This window comes from Lissotriton helveticus, chromosome 10, assembly GCF_964261635.1.
Source record: "Lissotriton helveticus chromosome 10, aLisHel1.1, whole genome shotgun sequence".
NCBI classification, from domain to species: domain Eukaryota; kingdom Metazoa; phylum Chordata; class Amphibia; order Caudata; family Salamandridae; genus Lissotriton; species Lissotriton helveticus.
Window position 1 is genome coordinate 1,146,880,045 of NC_136071.1, and position 18,463 is coordinate 1,146,898,507.

Below are 18,463 nucleotides of genomic sequence, written 5' to 3' on the forward strand. Positions count from 1 at the left end.
AGGGCTGTCCGCAGGAGGGAGCACGCAGAAGGACTGCGGGGAGAGGAGGGCTGACTGCAGGAGGGAGCATACAGAAGGACTGAAGGGAGAGGAGGACTGTCTGCAGGAGGGAGCATGCAGAAGGATTGAAGGGAGAGGAAGTCTGTCTGCAGGAGGGAACATGCAGAAGGACTGAAGGGAGAGGAGGGCTGTCCGCAGGAGGGAGCATGCAGAAGGACTGCAGGGAGAGGAGGGCTGTCTGCAGGAGGGAGCATGCAGAAGGACTGTAGGGAGAGGAGGGCTGTCTGCAGGAGGGAGCATGCAGAAGGACTGCAAGGAGAGGAGTGCTGTCTGAAGGAGGGAGCATACAGAAGGACTGAAGGGAGAGGAGGACTGACTGCAGGATGTAGCATGCAGAAGGACTGCAGGGAGAGGAGGGCTGTCTGCAGGAGGGAGCATGCAGAAGAACTGCAGGGAGAGGAGGGCTGTCTGAAGGAGGGAGCATACAGAAGGACGGAAGGGAGAGGAGGACTGACTGCAGGATGTAGCATGCTGAAGGACTGCAGGGAGAGGCGGGCTGTCGGAGCATGCAGAAGGACTGCAGGGAATGGAGGGCTGTCTGCAGGAGGGAGCACGCAGAAGGACTGCAGGGAGAGGAGGGCTGTCTGCAGGAGGGAGCACGCAGAAGGACTGCAGGGAGAGGCGGGCTGTCGGAGCATGCAGAAGGACTGCAGGGAGAGGAGGACTGTCAGCAGGAGGGAGCTTGACGAAGGACTGCAGGGAGAGGAGGGCTGTCTGCAGGAGGGAGCATGCAGAAGGACTGCATGGAGAGGAGGACTGTCTGCAGGAGGAAGCACGCAGAAGGACTGCAGGGAGAGAAGGACTGTCCGCAGGAGGGAGCACGCAGAAGGACTGCGGGGAGAGGAGGGCTGACTGCAGGAGGGAGCATACAGAAGGACTGAAGGGAGAGGAGGACTGTCTGCAGGAGGGAGCATGCAGAAGGATTGAAGGGAGAGGAAGTCTGTCTGCAGGAGGGAACATGCAGAAGGACTGAAGGGAGAGGAGGGCTGTCCGCAGGAGGGAGCATGCAGAAGGACTGCAGGGAGAGGAGGGCTGTCTGCAGGAGGGAGCATGCAGAAGGACTGTAGGGAGAGGAGGGCTGTCTGCAGGAGGGAGCATGCAGAAGGACTGCAAGGAGAGGAGTGCTGTCTGAAGGAGGGAGCATACAGAAGGACTGAAGGGAGAGGAGGACTGACTGCAGGATGTAGCATGCAGAAGGACTGCAGGGAGAGGAGGGCTGTCTGCAGGAGGGAGCATGCAGAAGAACTGCAGGGAGAGGAGGGCTGTCTGAAGGAGGGAGCATACAGAAGGACTGAAGGGAGAGGAGGACTGACTGCAGGATGTAGCATGCTGAAGGACTGCAGGGAGAGGCGGGCTGTCGGAGCATGCAGAAGGACTGCAGGGAATGGAGGGCTGTCTGCAGGAGGGAGCACGCAGAAGGACTGCAGGGAGAGGAGGGCTGTCTGCAGGAGGGAGCACGCAGAAGGACTGCAGGGAGAGGCGGGCTGTCGGAGCATGCAGAAGGACTGCAGGGAGAGGAGGACTGTCAGCAGGAGGGAGCTTGACGAAGGACTGCAGGGAGAGGAGGGCTGTCTGCAGGAGGGAGCATGCAGAAGGACTGCATGGAGAGGAGGACTGTCTGCAGGAGGAAGCACGCAGAAGGACTGCAGGGAGAGAAGGACTGTCTGCAGGAGGAAGCACGCAGAAGGACTGAAGGGCAAGGAGGGCTGTCTGCAGGATTGAGCATGCAGAAGGACTGAAGGGCGAGGAGGGCTGTCTGCAGGAGGGAGCATGCAGAAGGACTGCTGGGAGAGGAGGACTGTCTGCAGGAGGGAGCTTGACGAAGGACTGCAGGGAGAGGAGGGCTGTCTGCAGGAGGGAGCATGCAGAAGGACTGCAGGGAAAGGAGGGCTGTCTGCAGGAGGGAGCATGCAGAAGGACTGCAGGGAGAGGAGGGCTGTCCGCAGGAGGGAGCATGCAGAAGGACTGCAGGGAGAGGAGGGCTGTCTGCAGGAGGGAGCATGCAGAAGGACTGCAGGGAGAAGAGGGCTGTCTGCAGGTGGGAGCATGCAGAAGGACTGAAGGGAGAGGAGGGCTGTCTGCAGGTGGGAGCATGCAGAAGGACTGAAGAGAGAGGAGGGCTGTGTGCAGGAGGGAGCATGCAGAAGGACTGCAGGGAGAGGAGGACTGTCAGCAGGAGGGAGCTTGACGAAGGACTGCAGGGAGAGGAGGGCTGTCTGCAGGAGGGAGCATGCAGAAGGACTGCAGGGAAAGGAGGGCTGTCTGCAGGAGGGAGCATGCAGAAGGACTGCAGGGAGAGGAGGGCTGTCCGCAGGAGGGAGCATGCAGAAGGACTGCAGGGAGAGGAGGGCTGTCTGCAGGAGGGAGCATGCAGAAGGACTGCAGGGAGAAGAGGGCTGTCTGCAGGTGGGAGCATGCAGAAGGACTGAAGGGAGAGGAGGGCTGTCTGCAGGTGGGAGCATGCAGAAGGACTGAAGAGAGAGGAGGGCTGTGTGCAGGAGGGAGCATGCAGAAGGACTGCGGGGAGAGGAGGGCTGACTGCAGGAGGGAGCACGCAGAAGGACTGCAGGGAGAGGAGGGCTGTCTGCAGGAGGGAGCATGCAGAAGGACTGCAGGGAAAGGAGGGCTGTCTGCAGGAGGGAGCATGCAGAAGGACTGCAGGGAGAGGAGGGCTGTCCGCAGGAGGGAGCATGCAGAAGGACTGCAGGGAGAGGAGGGCTGTCTGCAGGAGGGAGCATGCAGAAGGACTGCAGGGAGAAGAGGGCTGTCTGCAGGTGGGAGCATGCAGAAGGACTGAAGGGAGAGGAGGGCTGTCTGCAGGTGGGAGCATGCAGAAGGACTGAAGAGAGAGGAGGGCTGTGTGCAGGAGGAAGCATGCAGAAGGACTGTAGGGAGAGGAGGGCTGTCTGCAGGAGGGAGCATGCAGAAGGACTGCAGGGAGACTAGGGCTGTCTGAAGGAGGGAGCACACAGAAGGACTGAAGGGAGAGGAGGACTGACTGCAGGATGTAGCAGGCAGAAGGACTGCAGGGAGAGGAGGGCTGTCTGCAGGAGGGAGCATGCAGAAGGACTGCAGGGAGATGAGGGCTGTCTGAAGGAGGGAGCATACAGAAGGACTGAAGGGAGAGGAGGACTGACTGCAGGATGTAGCATGCAGAAGGACTGCGGGGAGAGGCGGGCTGTCGGAGCATGCAGAAGGACTGCAGGGAATGGAGGGCTGTCTGCAGGAGGAAGCACACAGAAGGACTGCAGGGAGAGGAGGGCTGTCTGCAGGAGGGAGCATGCAGAAGGACTGCAGGGAGAGGAGGACTGTCAGCAGGAGGGAGCATGCAGAAGGACTGCAGGGAGAGGAGGGCTGTCTGCAGGTGGGAGCATGCAGAAGGACTGCATGGAGAGGAGGACTTTCTGCAGGAGGAAGCACGCAGAAGGACTGCAGGGAGAGGAGGACTGTCTGCAGGAGGAAGCACGCAGAAGGACTGAAGGGCGAGGAGGGCTGTCTGCAGGATTGAGCATGCAGAAGGACTGAAGGGCGAGGAGGGCTGTCTGCAGGAGGGAGCATGCAGAAGGACTGCAGGGAGAGGAGGACTGTCTGCAGGTGGGGGCATGCAGAAGGACTGCAGGGAGAGGAGGGCTGTCTGCAGGAGGGAGCATGCAGAAGGACTCTAGGGAGAGGAGGGCTGTCCGCAGGAGGGAGCATGCAGAAGGACTGCAGGGAGAGGAGGGCTGTCTGCAGGAGGGAGCATGCAGAAGGACTGCAGGGAGAGGAGGGCTGTCCGCAGGAGGGAGCATGCAGAAGGACTGCAGGGAAAGGAGGGCTGTCTGCAGGAGGGAGCATGCAGAAGGACTGCAGGGAGAGGAGGGCTGTCCGCAGGAGGGAGCATGCAGAAGGACTGCAGGGAGAGGAGGGCTGTCTGCAGGAGGGAGCATGCAGAAGGACTGCAGGGAGAAGAGGGCTGTCTGCAGGTGGGAGCATGCAGAAGGACTGAAGGGAGAGGAGGGCTGTCTGCAGGTGGGAGCATGCAGAAGGACTGAAGAGAGAGGAGGGCTGTGTGCAGGAGGGAGCATGCAGAAGGACTGCGGGGAGAGGAGGGCTGACTGCAGGAGGGAGCACGCAGAAGGACTGCAGGGAGAGGAGGGCTGTCTGCAGGAGGGAGCATGCAGAAGGACTGCAGGGAAAGGAGGGCTGTCTGCAGGAGGGAGCATGCAGAAGGACTGCAGGGAGAGGAGGGCTATCCGCAGGAGGGAGCATGCAGAAGGACTGCAGGGAGAGGAGGGCTGTCTGCAGGAGGGAGCATGCAGAAGGACTGCAGGGAGAAGAGGGCTGTCTGCAGGTGGGAGCATGCAGAAGGACTGAAGGGAGAGGAGGGCTGTCTGCAGGTGGGAGCATGCAGAAGGACTGAAGAGAGAGGAGGGCTGTGTGCAGGAGGGAGCATGCAGAAGGACTGCGGGGAGAGGAGGGCTCTCCGCAGGAGGGAGCATGCAGAAGGACTGCTGGGAGAGGAGGACTAGAATACAGTTGGCACTAGAATACAGTTGGTTCTGTCGGGTGACAAAATATTTCCGCAGGATGGAGCACGCAGAAAGACTGCAGGGAGAGGAGGGCTGTCCGCAGGATGGAGCACGCAGAAGGACTGAAGGGCGAGGAGGGCTGTCTGCAGGAGGGAGCACGCAGAAGGACTGCAGGGAGAGGAGGGCTGTCCGCAGGAGGGAGCACGCAGAAGGACTGCGGGGAGAGGAGGGCTGACTGCAGGAGGGAGCACGCAGAAGGACTGCAGGGAGAGGAGGGCTGTCTGCAGGTGGGAGCATGCAGAAGGACTGAAGGGCGAGGAGGGCTGTCTGCAGGAGGGAGCACGCAGAAGGACTGCAGGGAGAGGAGGGCTGTCCGCAGGAGGGAGCACGCAGAAGGACTGCGGGGAGAGGAGGGCTGACTGCAGGAGGGAGCATACAGAAGGACTGAAGGGAGAGGAGGACTGTCTGCAGGAGGGAGCATGCAGAAGGATTGAAGGGAGAGGAAGTCTGTCTGCAGGAGGGAACATGCAGAAGGACTGAAGGGAGAGGAGGGCTGTCCGCAGGAGGGAGCATGCAGAAGGACTGCAGGGAGAGGAGGGCTGTCTGCAGGAGGGAGCATGCAGAAGGACTGTAGGGAGAGGAGGGCTGTCTGCAGGAGGGAGCATGCAGAAGGACTGCACGGAGAGGAGTGCTGTCTGAAGGAGGGAGCATACAGAAGGACTGAAGGGAGAGGAGGACTGACTGCAGGATGTAGCATGCAGAAGGACTGCAGGTAGAGGAGGGCTGTCTGCAGGAGGGAGCATGCAGAAGAACTGCAGGGAGAGGAGGGCTGTCTGAAGGAGGGAGCATACAGAAGGACTGAAGGGAGAGGAGGACTGACTGCAGGATGTAGCATGCTGAAGGACTGCAGGGAGAGGCGGGCTGTCGGAGCATGCAGAAGGACTGCAGGGAATGGAGGGCTGTCTGCAGGAGGGAGCACGCAGAAGGACTGCAGGGAGAGGAGGGCTGTCTGCAGGAGGGAGCACGCAGAAGGACTGCAGGGAGAGGCGGGCTGTCGGAGCATGCAGAAGGACTGCAGGGAGAGGAGGACTGTCAGCAGGAGGGAGCTTGACGAAGGACTGCAGGGAGAGGAGGGCTGTCTGCAGGAGGGAGCATGCAGAAGGACTGCATGGAGAGGAGGACTGTCTGCAGGAGGAAGCACGCAGAAGGACTGCAGGGAGAGAAGGACTGTCCGCAGGAGGGAGCACGCAGAAGGACTGCGGGGAGAGGAGGGCTGACTGCAGGAGGGAGCATACAGAAGGACTGAAGGGAGAGGAGGACTGTCTGCAGGAGGGAGCATGCAGAAGGATTGAAGGGAGAGGAAGTCTGTCTGCAGGAGGGAACATGCAGAAGGACTGAAGGGAGAGGAGGGCTGTCCGCAGGAGGGAGCATGCAGAAGGACTGCAGGGAGAGGAGGGCTGTCTGCAGGAGGGAGCATGCAGAAGGACTGTAGGGAGAGGAGGGCTGTCTGCAGGAGGGAGCATGCAGAAGGACTGCAAGGAGAGGAGTGCTGTCTGAAGGTGGGAGCATACAGAAGGACTGAAGGGAGAGGAGGACTGCCTGCAGGATGTAGCATGCAGAAGGACTGCAGGGAGAGGAGGGCTGTCTGCAGGAGGGAGCATGCAGAAGAACTGCAGGGAGAGGAGGGCTGTCTGAAGGAGGGAGCATACAGAAGGACTGAAGGGAGAGGAGGACTGACTGCAGGATGTAGCATGCTGAAGGACTGCAGGGAGAGGCGGGCTGTCGGAGCATGCAGAAGGACTGCAGGGAATGGAGGGCTGTCTGCAGGAGGGAGCACGCAGAAGGACTGCAGGGAGAGGAGGGCTGTCTGCAGGAGGGAGCATGCAGAAGGACTGCAGGGAGAGGCGGGCTGTCGGAGCATGCAGAAGGACTGCAGGGAGAGGAGGACTGTCAGCAGGAGGGAGCTTGACGAAGGACTGCAGGGAGAGGAGGGCTGTCTGCAGGAGGGAGCATGCAGTAGGACTGCATGGAGAGGAGGACTGTCTGCAGGAGGAAGCACGCAGAAGGACTGCAGGGAGAGAAGGACTGTCTGCAGGAGGAAGCACGCAGAAGGACTGAAGGGCAAGGAGGGCTGTCTGCAGGATTGAGCATGCAGAAGGACTGAAGGGCGAGGAGGGCTGTCTGCAGGAGGGAGCATGCAGAAGGACTGAAGGGAGAGGAGGACTGACTGCAGGATGTAGCATGCAGAAGGAGTGCAGGGAGAGGAGGGCTGTCTGCAGGAGGGAGCATGCAGAAGAACTGCAGGGAGAGGAGGGCTGTCTGAAGGAGGGAGCATACAGAAGGACTGAAGGGAGAGGAGGACTGACTGCAGGATGTAGCATGCTGAAGGACTGCAGGGAGAGGCGGGCTGTCGGAGCATGCAGAAGGACTGCAGGGAATGGAGGGCTGTCTGCAGGAGGGAGCACGCAGAAGGACTGCAGGGAGAGGAGGGCTGTCTGCAGGAGGGAGCACGCAGAAGGACTGCAGGGAGAGGCGGGCTGTCGGAGCATGCAGAAGGACTGCAGGGAGAGGAGGACTGTCAGCAGGAGGGAGCTTGACGAAGGACTGCAGGGAGAGGAGGGCTGTCTGCAGGAGGGAGCATGCAGAAGGACTGCATGGAGAGGAGGACTGTCTGCAGGAGGAAGCACGCAGAAGGACTGCAGGGAGAGAAGGACTGTCCGCAGGAGGGAGCACGCAGAAGGACTGCGGGGAGAGGAGGGCTGACTGCAGGAGGGAGCATACAGAAGGACTGAAGGGAGAGGAGGACTGTCTGCAGGAGGGAGCATGCAGAAGGATTGAAGGGAGAGGAAGTCTGTCTGCAGGAGGGAACATGCAGAAGGACTGAAGGGAGAGGAGGGCTGTCCGCAGGAGGGAGCATGCAGAAGGACTGCAGGGAGAGGAGGGCTGTCTGCAGGAGGGAGCATGCAGAAGGACTGTAGGGAGAGGAGGGCTGTCTGCAGGAGGGAGCATGCAGAAGGACTGCAAGGAGAGGAGTGCTGTCTGAAGGTGGGAGCATACAGAAGGACTGAAGGGAGAGGAGGACTGCCTGCAGGATGTAGCATGCAGAAGGACTGCAGGGAGAGGAGGGCTGTCTGCAGGAGGGAGCATGCAGAAGAACTGCAGGGAGAGGAGGGCTGTCTGAAGGAGGGAGCATACAGAAGGACTGAAGGGAGAGGAGGACTGACTGCAGGATGTAGCATGCTGAAGGACTGCAGGGAGAGGCGGGCTGTCGGAGCATGCAGAAGGACTGCAGGGAATGGAGGGCTGTCTGCAGGAGGGAGCACGCAGAAGGACTGCAGGGAGAGGAGGGCTGTCTGCAGGAGGGAGCATGCAGAAGGACTGCAGGGAGAGGCGGGCTGTCGGAGCATGCAGAAGGACTGCAGGGAGAGGAGGACTGTCAGCAGGAGGGAGCTTGACGAAGGACTGCAGGGAGAGGAGGGCTGTCTGCAGGAGGGAGCATGCAGAAGGACTGCATGGAGAGGAGGACTGTCTGCAGGAGGAAGCACGCAGAAGGACTGCAGGGAGAGAAGGACTGTCTGCAGGAGGAAGCACGCAGAAGGACTGAAGGGCAAGGAGGGCTGTCTGCAGGATTGAGCATGCAGAAGGACTGAAGGGCGAGGAGGGCTGTCTGCAGGAGGGAGCATGCAGAAGGACTGCTGGGAGAGGAGGACTGTCTGCAGGTGGGGGCATGCAGAAGGACTGCAGGGAGAGGAGGGCTGTCTGCAGGAGGGAGCATGCAGAAGGACTGCAGGGAGAGGAGGGCTGTCTGCAGGAGGAAGCATGCAGAAGGACTGTAGGGAGAGGAGGGCTGTCTGCAGGAGGGAGCATGCAGAAGGACTGCAGGGAGAGGAGGGCTGTCTGAAGGAGGGAGCACATAGAAGGACTGAAGGGAGAGGAGGACTGACTGCAGGATGTAGCATGCAGAAGGACTGCAGGGAGAGGAGGGCTGTCTGCAGGAGGGAGCATGTAGAAGGACTGCAGGGAGAGGAGGGCTGTCTGAAGGAGGGAGCATACAGAAGGACTGAAGGGAGAGGAGGACTGACTACAGAATGTAGCATGCAGAAGGACTGCAGGGAGAGGAGCGCTGTCTGCAGGAGGAAGCCTGCAGAAGGACTGCAGGGAGAGGAGGGCTGTCTGCAGGAGGGAACATGCAGAAGGACTGCAGGGAGAGGACGGCCGATGGCAAGAGGGAGCATGCGGAAGGACTGCAGGGAGAGGAGGACCGACGGCAAGAGGGAGCACGCAGAAGGACTGCAGGGAGAGGAGGGCTGTCTGCAGGAGGGAGCATGCAGAAGGACTGTAGGGAGAGGAGGGCTGTCTGCAGGAGGGAGCTTGCAGAAGGACTGCAGGGACAGGAGGGCTGTCTGCAGGAGGGAGCATACAGAAGGACTGCAGGGAGAGAAGGGCTGTCCGCAGGAGGGAGCACGCAGAAGGACTGCAGGGAGAGGAGGGCTGTCTGCAGGAGGGAGCATGCAGAAGGATTGAAGGGAGAGGAAGTCTGTCTGCAGGAGGGAACATGCAGAAGGACTGAAGGGAGAGGAGGGCTGTCCGCAGGAGGGAGCATGCAGAAGGACTGCAGGGAGAGGAGGGCTGTCTGCAGGAGGGAGCATGCAGAAGGATTGAAGGGAGAGGAAGTCTGTCTGCAGGAGGGAACATGCAGAAGGACTGAAGGGAGAGGAGGGCTGTCTGCAGGAGGGAGCATGCAGAAGGATTGAAGGGAGAGGAAGTCTGTCTGCAGGAGGGAACATGCAGAAGGACTGAAGGGAGAGGAGGGCTGTCCGCAGGAGGGAGCATGCAGAAGGACTGCAGGGAGAGGAGGGCTGTCTGCAGGAGGGAGCATGCAGAAGGACTGTAGGGAGAGGAGGGCTGTCTGCAGGAGGGAGCATGCAGAAGGACTGCAGGGAGAGGAGTGCTGTCTGAAGGAGGGAGCATACAGAAGGACTGAAGGGAGAGGAGGACTGACTGCAGGATGTAGCATGCAGAAGGACTGCAGGGAGAGGAGGGCTGTCTGCAGGAGGGAGCATGCAGAAGAACTGCAGGGAGAGGATGGCTGTCTGAAGGAGGGAGCATACAGAAGGACTGAAGGGAGAGGAGGACTGACTGCAGGATGTAGCATGCTGAAGGACTGCAGGGAGAGGCGGGCTGTCGGAGCATGCAGAAGGACTGCAGGGAATGGAGGGCTGTCTGCAGGAGGGAGCACGCAGAAGGACTGCAGGGAGAGGAGGGCTGTCTGCAGGAGGGAGCACGCAGAAGGACTGCAGGGAGAGGCGGGCTGTCGGAGCATGCAGAAGGACTGCAGGGAGAGGAGGACTGTCAGCAGGAGGGAGCTTGACGAAGGACTGCAGGGAGAGGAGGGCTGTCTGCAGGAGGGAGCATGCAGAAGGACTGCATGGAGAGGAGGACTGTCTGCAGGAGGAAGCACGCAGAAGGACTGCAGGGAGAGAAGGACTGTCTGCAGGAGGAAGCACGCAGAAGGACTGAAGGGCAAGGAGGGCTGTCTGCAGGATTGAGCATGCAGAAGGACTGAAGGGCGAGGAGGGCTGTCTGCAGGAGGGAGCATGCAGAAGGACTGCTGGGAGAGGAGGACTGTCTGCAGGTGGGGGCATGCAGAAGGACTGCAGGGAGAGGAGGGCTGTCTGCAGGAGGGAGCATGCAGAAGGACTGCAGGGAGAGGAGGGCTGTCTGCAGGAGGGAGCATGCAGAAGGACTTTAGGGAGAGGAGGGCTGTCCGCAGGAGGGAGCATGTAGAAGGACTGCAGGGAGAGGAGGGCTGTCTGCAGGTGGGAGCATGCAGAAGGACTGAAGAGAGAGGAGGGCTGTGTGCAGGAGGGAGCATGCAGAAGGACTGAAGGGAGAGGAGGACAGACTGCAGGAGGGAGCATGCAGAAGGACTGCGGGGAGAGGAGGGCTGACTGCAGGAGGGAGCACGCAGAAGGACTGCAGGGAGAGGAGGGCTGTCCGCAGGATGGAGCACGCAGAAGGACTGTGGGGAGAGGAGGGCTGTCTGAAGGAGGGAGCATGCAGAAGGACTGCAGGGAGAGTAGGGCTGTCCGCAGGAGGGAGCATGCAGAAGGACTGCGGGGAGAGGAGGGCTGTCTGAAGGAGGGAGCTTGCAGAAGGACTGCAGGGAGAGGAGGACTGACTGCAGGATGTAGCAGGCAGAAGGACTGCAGGGGGAGGAGGGCTGTCTGCAGGAGGGAACATGCAGAAGGACTGAAGGGAGAGGAGGGCTGTCTGCAGGAGGGAGCATGCAGAAGGATTGAAGGGAGAGGAAGTCTGTCTGCAGGAGGGAACATGCAGAAGGACTGAAGGGAGAGGAGGGATGTCTGCAGGAGGGAGCATGCAGAAGGACTAAAGAGAGAGGAGGGCTGTGTGCAGGAGGGAGCATGCAGAAGGACTGAAGGGAGAGGAGGACTGACTGCAGGAGGGAGCATGCAGAAGGACTGCGGGGAGAGGAGGGCTGACTGCAGGAGGGAGCACGCAGAAGGACTGCAGGGAGAGGAGGGCTGTCCGCAGGATGGAGCACGCAGAAGGACTGTGGGGAGAGGAGGGCTGTATGAAGGAGGGAGCATGCAGAAGGACTGCAGGGAGAGGAGGGCTGTCTGCAGGAGGGAGCATGCAGAAGGACTGCAGGGAGAGGAGGGCTGACTGCAGGAGGGAGCACGCAGAAGGACTGCAGGGAGATGAGGGCTGTCCGCAGGAGGGAGCATGCAGAAGGACTGCGGGGAGAGGAGGGCTGTCTGAAGGAGGGAGCTTGCAGAAGGACTGCAGGGAGAGGAGGACTGACTGCAGGATGTAGCATGCAGAAGGACTGCAGGGGGAGGAGGGCTGTCTGCAGGAGGGAACATGCAGAAGGACTGAAGGGAGAGGAGGGCTGTCTGCAGGAGGGAGCATGCAGAAGGATTGAAGGGAGAGGAAGTCTGTCTGCAGGAGGGAACATGCAGAAGGACTGAAGGGAGAGGAGGGATGTCTGCAGGAGGGAGCATGCAGAAGGATTGAAGGGAGAGGAAGTCTGTCTGCAGGAGGGAACATGCAGAAGGACTGTAGGGAGAGGAGGGCTGTCCGCAGGAGGGAGCATGCAGAAGGACTGCAGGGAGAGGAGGGCTGTCTGCAGGAGGGAGCATGCAGAAGGACTGTAGGGAGAGGAGGGCTGTCTGCAGGAGGGAGCATGCAGAAGGACTGCAGGGAGAGGAGGGCTGTCTGAAGGAGGGAGCATACAGAAGGACTGAAGGGAGAGGAGGACTGACTGCAGGATGTAGCATGCAGAAGGACTGCAGGGAGAGGAGGGCTGTCTGCAGGAGGGAGCATGCAGAAGGACTGCAGGGAGAGGAGGGCTGTCTGAAGGAGGGAGCATACAGAAGGACTGAAGGGAGAGGAGGACTGACTGCAGGATGTAGCATGCAGAAGGACTGCAGGGAGAGGAGGGCTGTCCGCAGGAGGGAGCATGCAGAAGGACTGCAGGGAGAGGAGGGCTGTCTGCAGGAGGGAGCATGCAGAAGGACTGCAGGGAAAGGAGGGCTGTCTGCAGGAGGGAGCATGCAGAAGGACTGCAGGGAGAGGAGGGCTGTCCGCAGGAGGGAGCATGCAGAAGGACTGCAGGGAGAGGAGGGCTGTCTGCAGGAGGGAGCATGCAGAAGGACTGCAGGGAGAAGAGGGCTGTCTGCAGGTGGGAGCATGCAGAAGGACTGAAGGGAGAGGAGGGCTGTCTGCAGGTGGGAGCATGCAGAAGGACTGAAGAGAGAGGAGGGCTGTGTGCAGGAGGGAGCATGCAGAAGGACTGCGGGGAGAGGAGGGCTGACTGCAGGAGGGAGCACGCAGAAGGACTGCAGGGAGAGGAGGGCTGTCTGCAGGAGGGAGCATGCAGAAGGACTGCAGGGAAAGGAGGGCTGTCTGCAGGAGGGAGCATGCAGAAGGACTGCAGGGAGAGGAGGGCTGTCCGCAGGAGGGAGCATGCAGAAGGACTGCAGGGAGAGGAGGGCTGTCTGCAGGAGGGAGCATGCAGAAGGACTGCAGGGAGAAGAGGGCTGTCTGCAGGTGGGAGCATGCAGAAGGACTGAAGGGAGAGGAGGGCTGTCTGCAGGTGGGAGCATGCAGAAGGACTGAAGAGAGAGGAGGGCTGTGTGCAGGAGGAAGCATGCAGAAGGACTGTAGGGAGAGGAGGGCTGTCTGCAGGAGGGAGCATGCAGAAGGACTGCAGGGAGACTAGGGCTGTCTGAAGGAGGGAGCACACAGAAGGACTGAAGGGAGAGGAGGACTGACTGCAGGATGTAGCAGGCAGAAGGACTGCAGGGAGAGGAGGGCTGTCTGCAGGAGGGAGCATGCAGAAGGACTGCAGGGAGATGAGGGCTGTCTGAAGGAGGGAGCATACAGAAGGACTGAAGGGAGAGGAGGACTGACTGCAGGATGTAGCATGCAGAAGGACTGCGGGGAGAGGCGGGCTGTCGGAGCATGCAGAAGGACTGCAGGGAATGGAGGGCTGTCTGCAGGAGGAAGCACACAGAAGGACTGCAGGGAGAGGAGGGCTGTCTGCAGGAGGGAGCATGCAGAAGGACTGCAGGGAGAGGAGGACTGTCAGCAGGAGGGAGCATGCAGAAGGACTGCAGGGAGAGGAGGGCTGTCTGCAGGTGGGAGCATGCAGAAGGACTGCATGGAGAGGAGGACTTTCTGCAGGAGGAAGCACGCAGAATGACTGCAGGGAGAGGAGGACTGTCTGCAGGAGGAAGCACGCAGAAGGACTGAAGGGCGAGGAGGGCTGTCTGCAGGATTGAGCATGCAGAAGGACTGAAGGGCGAGGAGGGCTGTCTGCAGGAGGGAGCATGCAGAAGGACTGCAGGGAGAGGAGGACTGTCTGCAGGTGGGGGCATGCAGAAGGACTGCAGGGAGAGGAGGGCTGTCTGCAGGAGGGAGCATGCAGAAGGACTCTAGGGAGAGGAGGGCTGTCCGCAGGAGGGAGCATGCAGAAGGACTGCAGGGAGAGGAGGGCTGTCTGCAGGAGGGAGCATGCAGAAGGACTGCAGGGAGAGGAGGGCTGTCCGCAGGAGGGAGCATGCAGAAGGACTGCAGGGAAAGGAGGGCTGTCTGCAGGAGGGAGCATGCAGAAGGACTGCAGGGAGAGGAAGGCTGTCCGCAGGAGGGAGCATGCAGAAGGACTGCAGGGAGAGGAGGGCTGTCTGCAGGAGGGAGCATGCAGAAGGACTGCAGGGAGAAGAGGGCTGTCTGCAGGTGGGAGCATGCAGAAGGACTGAAGGGAGAGGAGGGCTGTCTGCAGGTGGGAGCATGCAGAAGGACTGAAGAGAGAGGAGGGCTGTGTGCAGGAGGGAGCATGCAGAAGGACTGCGGGGAGAGGAGGGCTGACTGCAGGAGGGAGCACGCAGAAGGACTGCAGGGAGAGGAGGGCTGTCTGCAGGAGGGAGCATGCAGAAGGACTGCAGGGAAAGGAGGGCTGTCTGCAGGAGGGAGCATGCAGAAGGACTGCAGGGAGAGGAGGGCTATCCGCAGGAGGGAGCATGCAGAAGGACTGCAGGGAGAGGAGGGCTGTCTGCAGGAGGGAGCATGCAGAAGGACTGCAGGGAGAAGAGGGCTGTCTGCAGGTGGGAGCATGCAGAAGGACTGAAGGGAGAGGAGGGCTGTCTGCAGGTGGGAGCATGCAGAAGGACTGAAGAGAGAGGAGGGCTGTGTGCAGGAGGGAGCATGCAGAAGGACTGCGGGGAGAGGAGGGCTCTCCGCAGGAGGGAGCATGCAGAAGGACTGCTGGGAGAGGAGGACTAGAATACAGTTGGCACTAGAATACAGTTGGTTCTGTCGGGTGACAAAATATTTCCGCAGGATGGAGCACGCAGAAAGACTGCAGGGAGAGGAGGGCTGTCCGCAGGATGGAGCACGCAGAAGGACTGAAGGGCGAGGAGGGCTGTCTGCAGGAGGGAGCACGCAGAAGGACTGCAGGGAGAGGAGGGCTGTCCGCAGGAGGGAGCACGCAGAAGGACTGCGGGGAGAGGAGGGCTGACTGCAGGAGGGAGCACGCAGAAGGACTGCAGGGAGAGGAGGGCTGTCTGCAGGTGGGAGCATGCAGAAGGACTGAAGGGCGAGGAGGGCTGTCTGCAGGAGGGAGCACGCAGAAGGACTGCAGGGAGAGGAGGGCTGTCCGCAGGAGGGAGCACGCAGAAGGACTGCGGGGAGAGGAGGGCTGACTGCAGGAGGGAGCATACAGAAGGACTGAAGGGAGAGGAGGACTGTCTGCAGGAGGGAGCATGCAGAAGGATTGAAGGGAGAGGAAGTCTGTCTGCAGGAGGGAACATGCAGAAGGACTGAAGGGAGAGGAGGGCTGTCCGCAGGAGGGAGCATGCAGAAGGACTGCAGGGAGAGGAGGGCTGTCTGCAGGAGGGAGCATGCAGAAGGACTGTAGGGAGAGGAGGGCTGTCTGCAGGAGGGAGCATGCAGAAGGACTGCACGGAGAGGAGTGCTGTCTGAAGGAGGGAGCATACAGAAGGACTGAAGGGAGAGGAGGACTGACTGCAGGATGTAGCATGCAGAAGGACTGCAGGTAGAGGAGGGCTGTCTGCAGGAGGGAGCATGCAGAAGAACTGCAGGGAGAGGAGGGCTGTCTGAAGGAGGGAGCATACAGAAGGACTGAAGGGAGAGGAGGACTGACTGCAGGATGTAGCATGCTGAAGGACTGCAGGGAGAGGCGGGCTGTCGGAGCATGCAGAAGGACTGCAGGGAATGGAGGGCTGTCTGCAGGAGGGAGCACGCAGAAGGACTGCAGGGAGAGGAGGGCTGTCTGCAGGAGGGAGCACGCAGAAGGACTGCAGGGAGAGGCGGGCTGTCGGAGCATGCAGAAGGACTGCAGGGAGAGGAGGACTGTCAGCAGGAGGGAGCTTGACGAAGGACTGCAGGGAGAGGAGGGCTGTCTGCAGGAGGGAGCATGCAGAAGGACTGCATGGAGAGGAGGACTGTCTGCAGGAGGAAGCACGCAGAAGGACTGCAGGGAGAGAAGGACTGTGCGCAGGAGGGAGCACGCAGAAGGACTGCGGGGAGAGGAGGGCTGACTGCAGGAGGGAGCATACAGAAGGACTGAAGGGAGAGGAGGACTGTCTGCAGGAGGGAGCATGCAGAAGGATTGAAGGGAGAGGAAGTCTGTCTGCAGGAGGGAACATGCAGAAGGACTGAAGGGAGAGGAGGGCTGTCCGCAGGAGGGAGCATGCAGAAGGACTGCAGGGAGAGGAGGGCTGTCTGCAGGAGGGAGCATGCAGAAGGACTGTAGGGAGAGGAGGGCTGTCTGCAGGAGGGAGCATGCAGAAGGACTGCAAGGAGAGGAGTGCTGTCTGAAGGTGGGAGCATACAGAAGGACTGAAGGGAGAGGAGGACTGCCTGCAGGATGTAGCATGCAGAAGGACTGCAGGGAGAGGAGGGCTGTCTGCAGGAGGGAGCATGCAGAAGAACTGCAGGGAGAGGAGGGCTGTCTGAAGGAGGGAGCATACAGAAGGACTGAAGGGAGAGGAGGACTGACTGCAGGATGTAGCATGCTGAAGGACTGCAGGGAGAGGCGGGCTGTCGGAGCATGCAGAAGGACTGCAGGGAATGGAGGGCTGTCTGCAGGAGGGAGCACGCAGAAGGACTGCAGGGAGAGGAGGGCTGTCTGCAGGAGGGAGCATGCAGAAGGACTGCAGGGAGAGGCGGGCTGTCGGAGCATGCAGAAGGACTGCAGGGAGAGGAGGACTGTCAGCAGGAGGGAGCTTGACGAAGGACTGCAGGGAGAGGAGGGCTGTCTGCAGGAGGGAGCATGCAGTAGGACTGCATGGAGAGGAGGACTGTCTGCAGGAGGAAGCACGCAGAAGGACTGCAGGGAGAGAAGGACTGTCTGCAGGAGGAAGCACGCAGAAGGACTGAAGGGCAAGGAGGGCTGTCTGCAGGATTGAGCATGCAGAAGGACTGAAGGGCGAGGAGGGCTGTCTGCAGGAGGGAGCATGCAGAAGGACTGAAGGGAGAGGAGGACTGACTGCAGGATGTAGCATGCAGAAGGACTGCAGGGAGAGGAGGGCTGTCTGCAGGAGGGAGCATGCAGAAGAACTGCAGGGAGAGGAGGGCTGTCTGAAGGAGGGAGCATACAGAAGGACTGAAGGGAGAGGAGGACTGACTGCAGGATGTAGCATGCTGAAGGACTGCAGGGAGAGGCGGGCTGTCGGAGCATGCAGAAGGACTGCAGGGAATGGAGGGCTGTCTGCAGGAGGGAGCACGCAGAAGGACTGCAGGGAGAGGAGGGCTGTCTGCAGGAGGGAGCACGCAGAAGGACTGCAGGGAGAGGCGGGCTGTCGGAGCATGCAGAAGGACTGCAGGGAGAGGAGGACTGTCAGCAGGAGGGAGCTTGACGAAGGACTGCAGGGAGAGGAGGGCTGTCTGCAGGAGGGAGCATGCAGAAGGACTGCATGGAGAGGAGGACTGTCTGCAGGAGGAAGCACGCAGAAGGACTGCAGGGAGAGAAGGACTGTCCGCAGGAGGGAGCACGCAGAAGGACTGCGGGGAGAGGAGGGCTGACTGCAGGAGGGAGCATACAGAAGGACTGAAGGGAGAGGAGGACTGTCTGCAGGAGGGAGCATGCAGAAGGATTGAAGGGAGAGGAAGTCTGTCTGCAGGAGGGAACATGCAGAAGGACTGAAGGGAGAGGAGGGCTGTCCGCAGGAGGGAGCATGCAGAAGGACTGCAGGGAGAGGAGGGCTGTCTGCAGGAGGGAGCATGCAGAAGGACTGTAGGGAGAGGAGGGCTGTCTGCAGGAGGGAGCATGCAGAAGGACTGCAAGGAGAGGAGTGCTGTCTGAAGGTGGGAGCATACAGAAGGACTGAAGGGAGAGGAGGACTGCCTGCAGGATGTAGCATGCAGAAGGACTGCAGGGAGAGGAGGGCTGTCTGCAGGAGGGAGCATGCAGAAGAACTGCAGGGAGAGGAGGGCTGTCTGAAGGAGGGAGCATACAGAAGGACTGAAGGGAGAGGAGGACTGACTGCAGGATGTAGCATGCTGAAGGACTGCAGGGAGAGGCGGGCTGTCGGAGCATGCAGAAGGACTGCAGGGAATGGAGGGCTGTCTGCAGGAGGGAGCACGCAGAAGGACTGCAGGGAGAGGAGGGCTGTCTGCAGGAGGGAGCATGCAGAAGGACTGCAGGGAGAGGCGGGCTGTCGGAGCATGCAGAAGGACTGCAGGGAGAGGAGGACTGTCAGCAGGAGGGAGCTTGACGAAGGACTGCAGGGAGAGGAGGGCTGTCTGCAGGAGGGAGCATGCAGAAGGACTGCATGGAGAGGAGGACTGTCTGCAGGAGGAAGCACGCAGAAGGACTGCAGGGAGAGAAGGACTGTCTGCAGGAGGAAGCACGCAGAAGGACTGAAGGGCAAGGAGGGCTGTCTGCAGGATTGAGCATGCAGAAGGACTGAAGGGCGAGGAGGGCTGTCTGCAGGAGGGAGCATGCAGAAGGACTGCTGGGAGAGGAGGACTGTCTGCAGGTGGGGGCATGCAGAAGGACTGCAGGGAGAGGAGGGCTGTCTGCAGGAGGGAGCATGCAGAAGGACTGCAGGGAGAGGAGGGCTGTCTGCAGGAGGAAGCATGCAGAAGGACTGTAGGGAGAGGAGGGCTGTCTGCAGGAGGGAGCATGCAGAAGGACTGCAGGGAGAGGAGGGCTGTCTGAAGGAGGGAGCACATAGAAGGACTGAAGGGAGAGGAGGACTGACTGCAGGATGTAGCATGCAGAAGGACTGCAGGGAGAGGAGGGCTGTCTGCAGGAGGGAGCATGTAGAAGGACTGCAGGGAGAGGAGGGCTGTCTGAAGGAGGGAGCATACAGAAGGACTGAAGGGAGAGGAGGACTGACTACAGA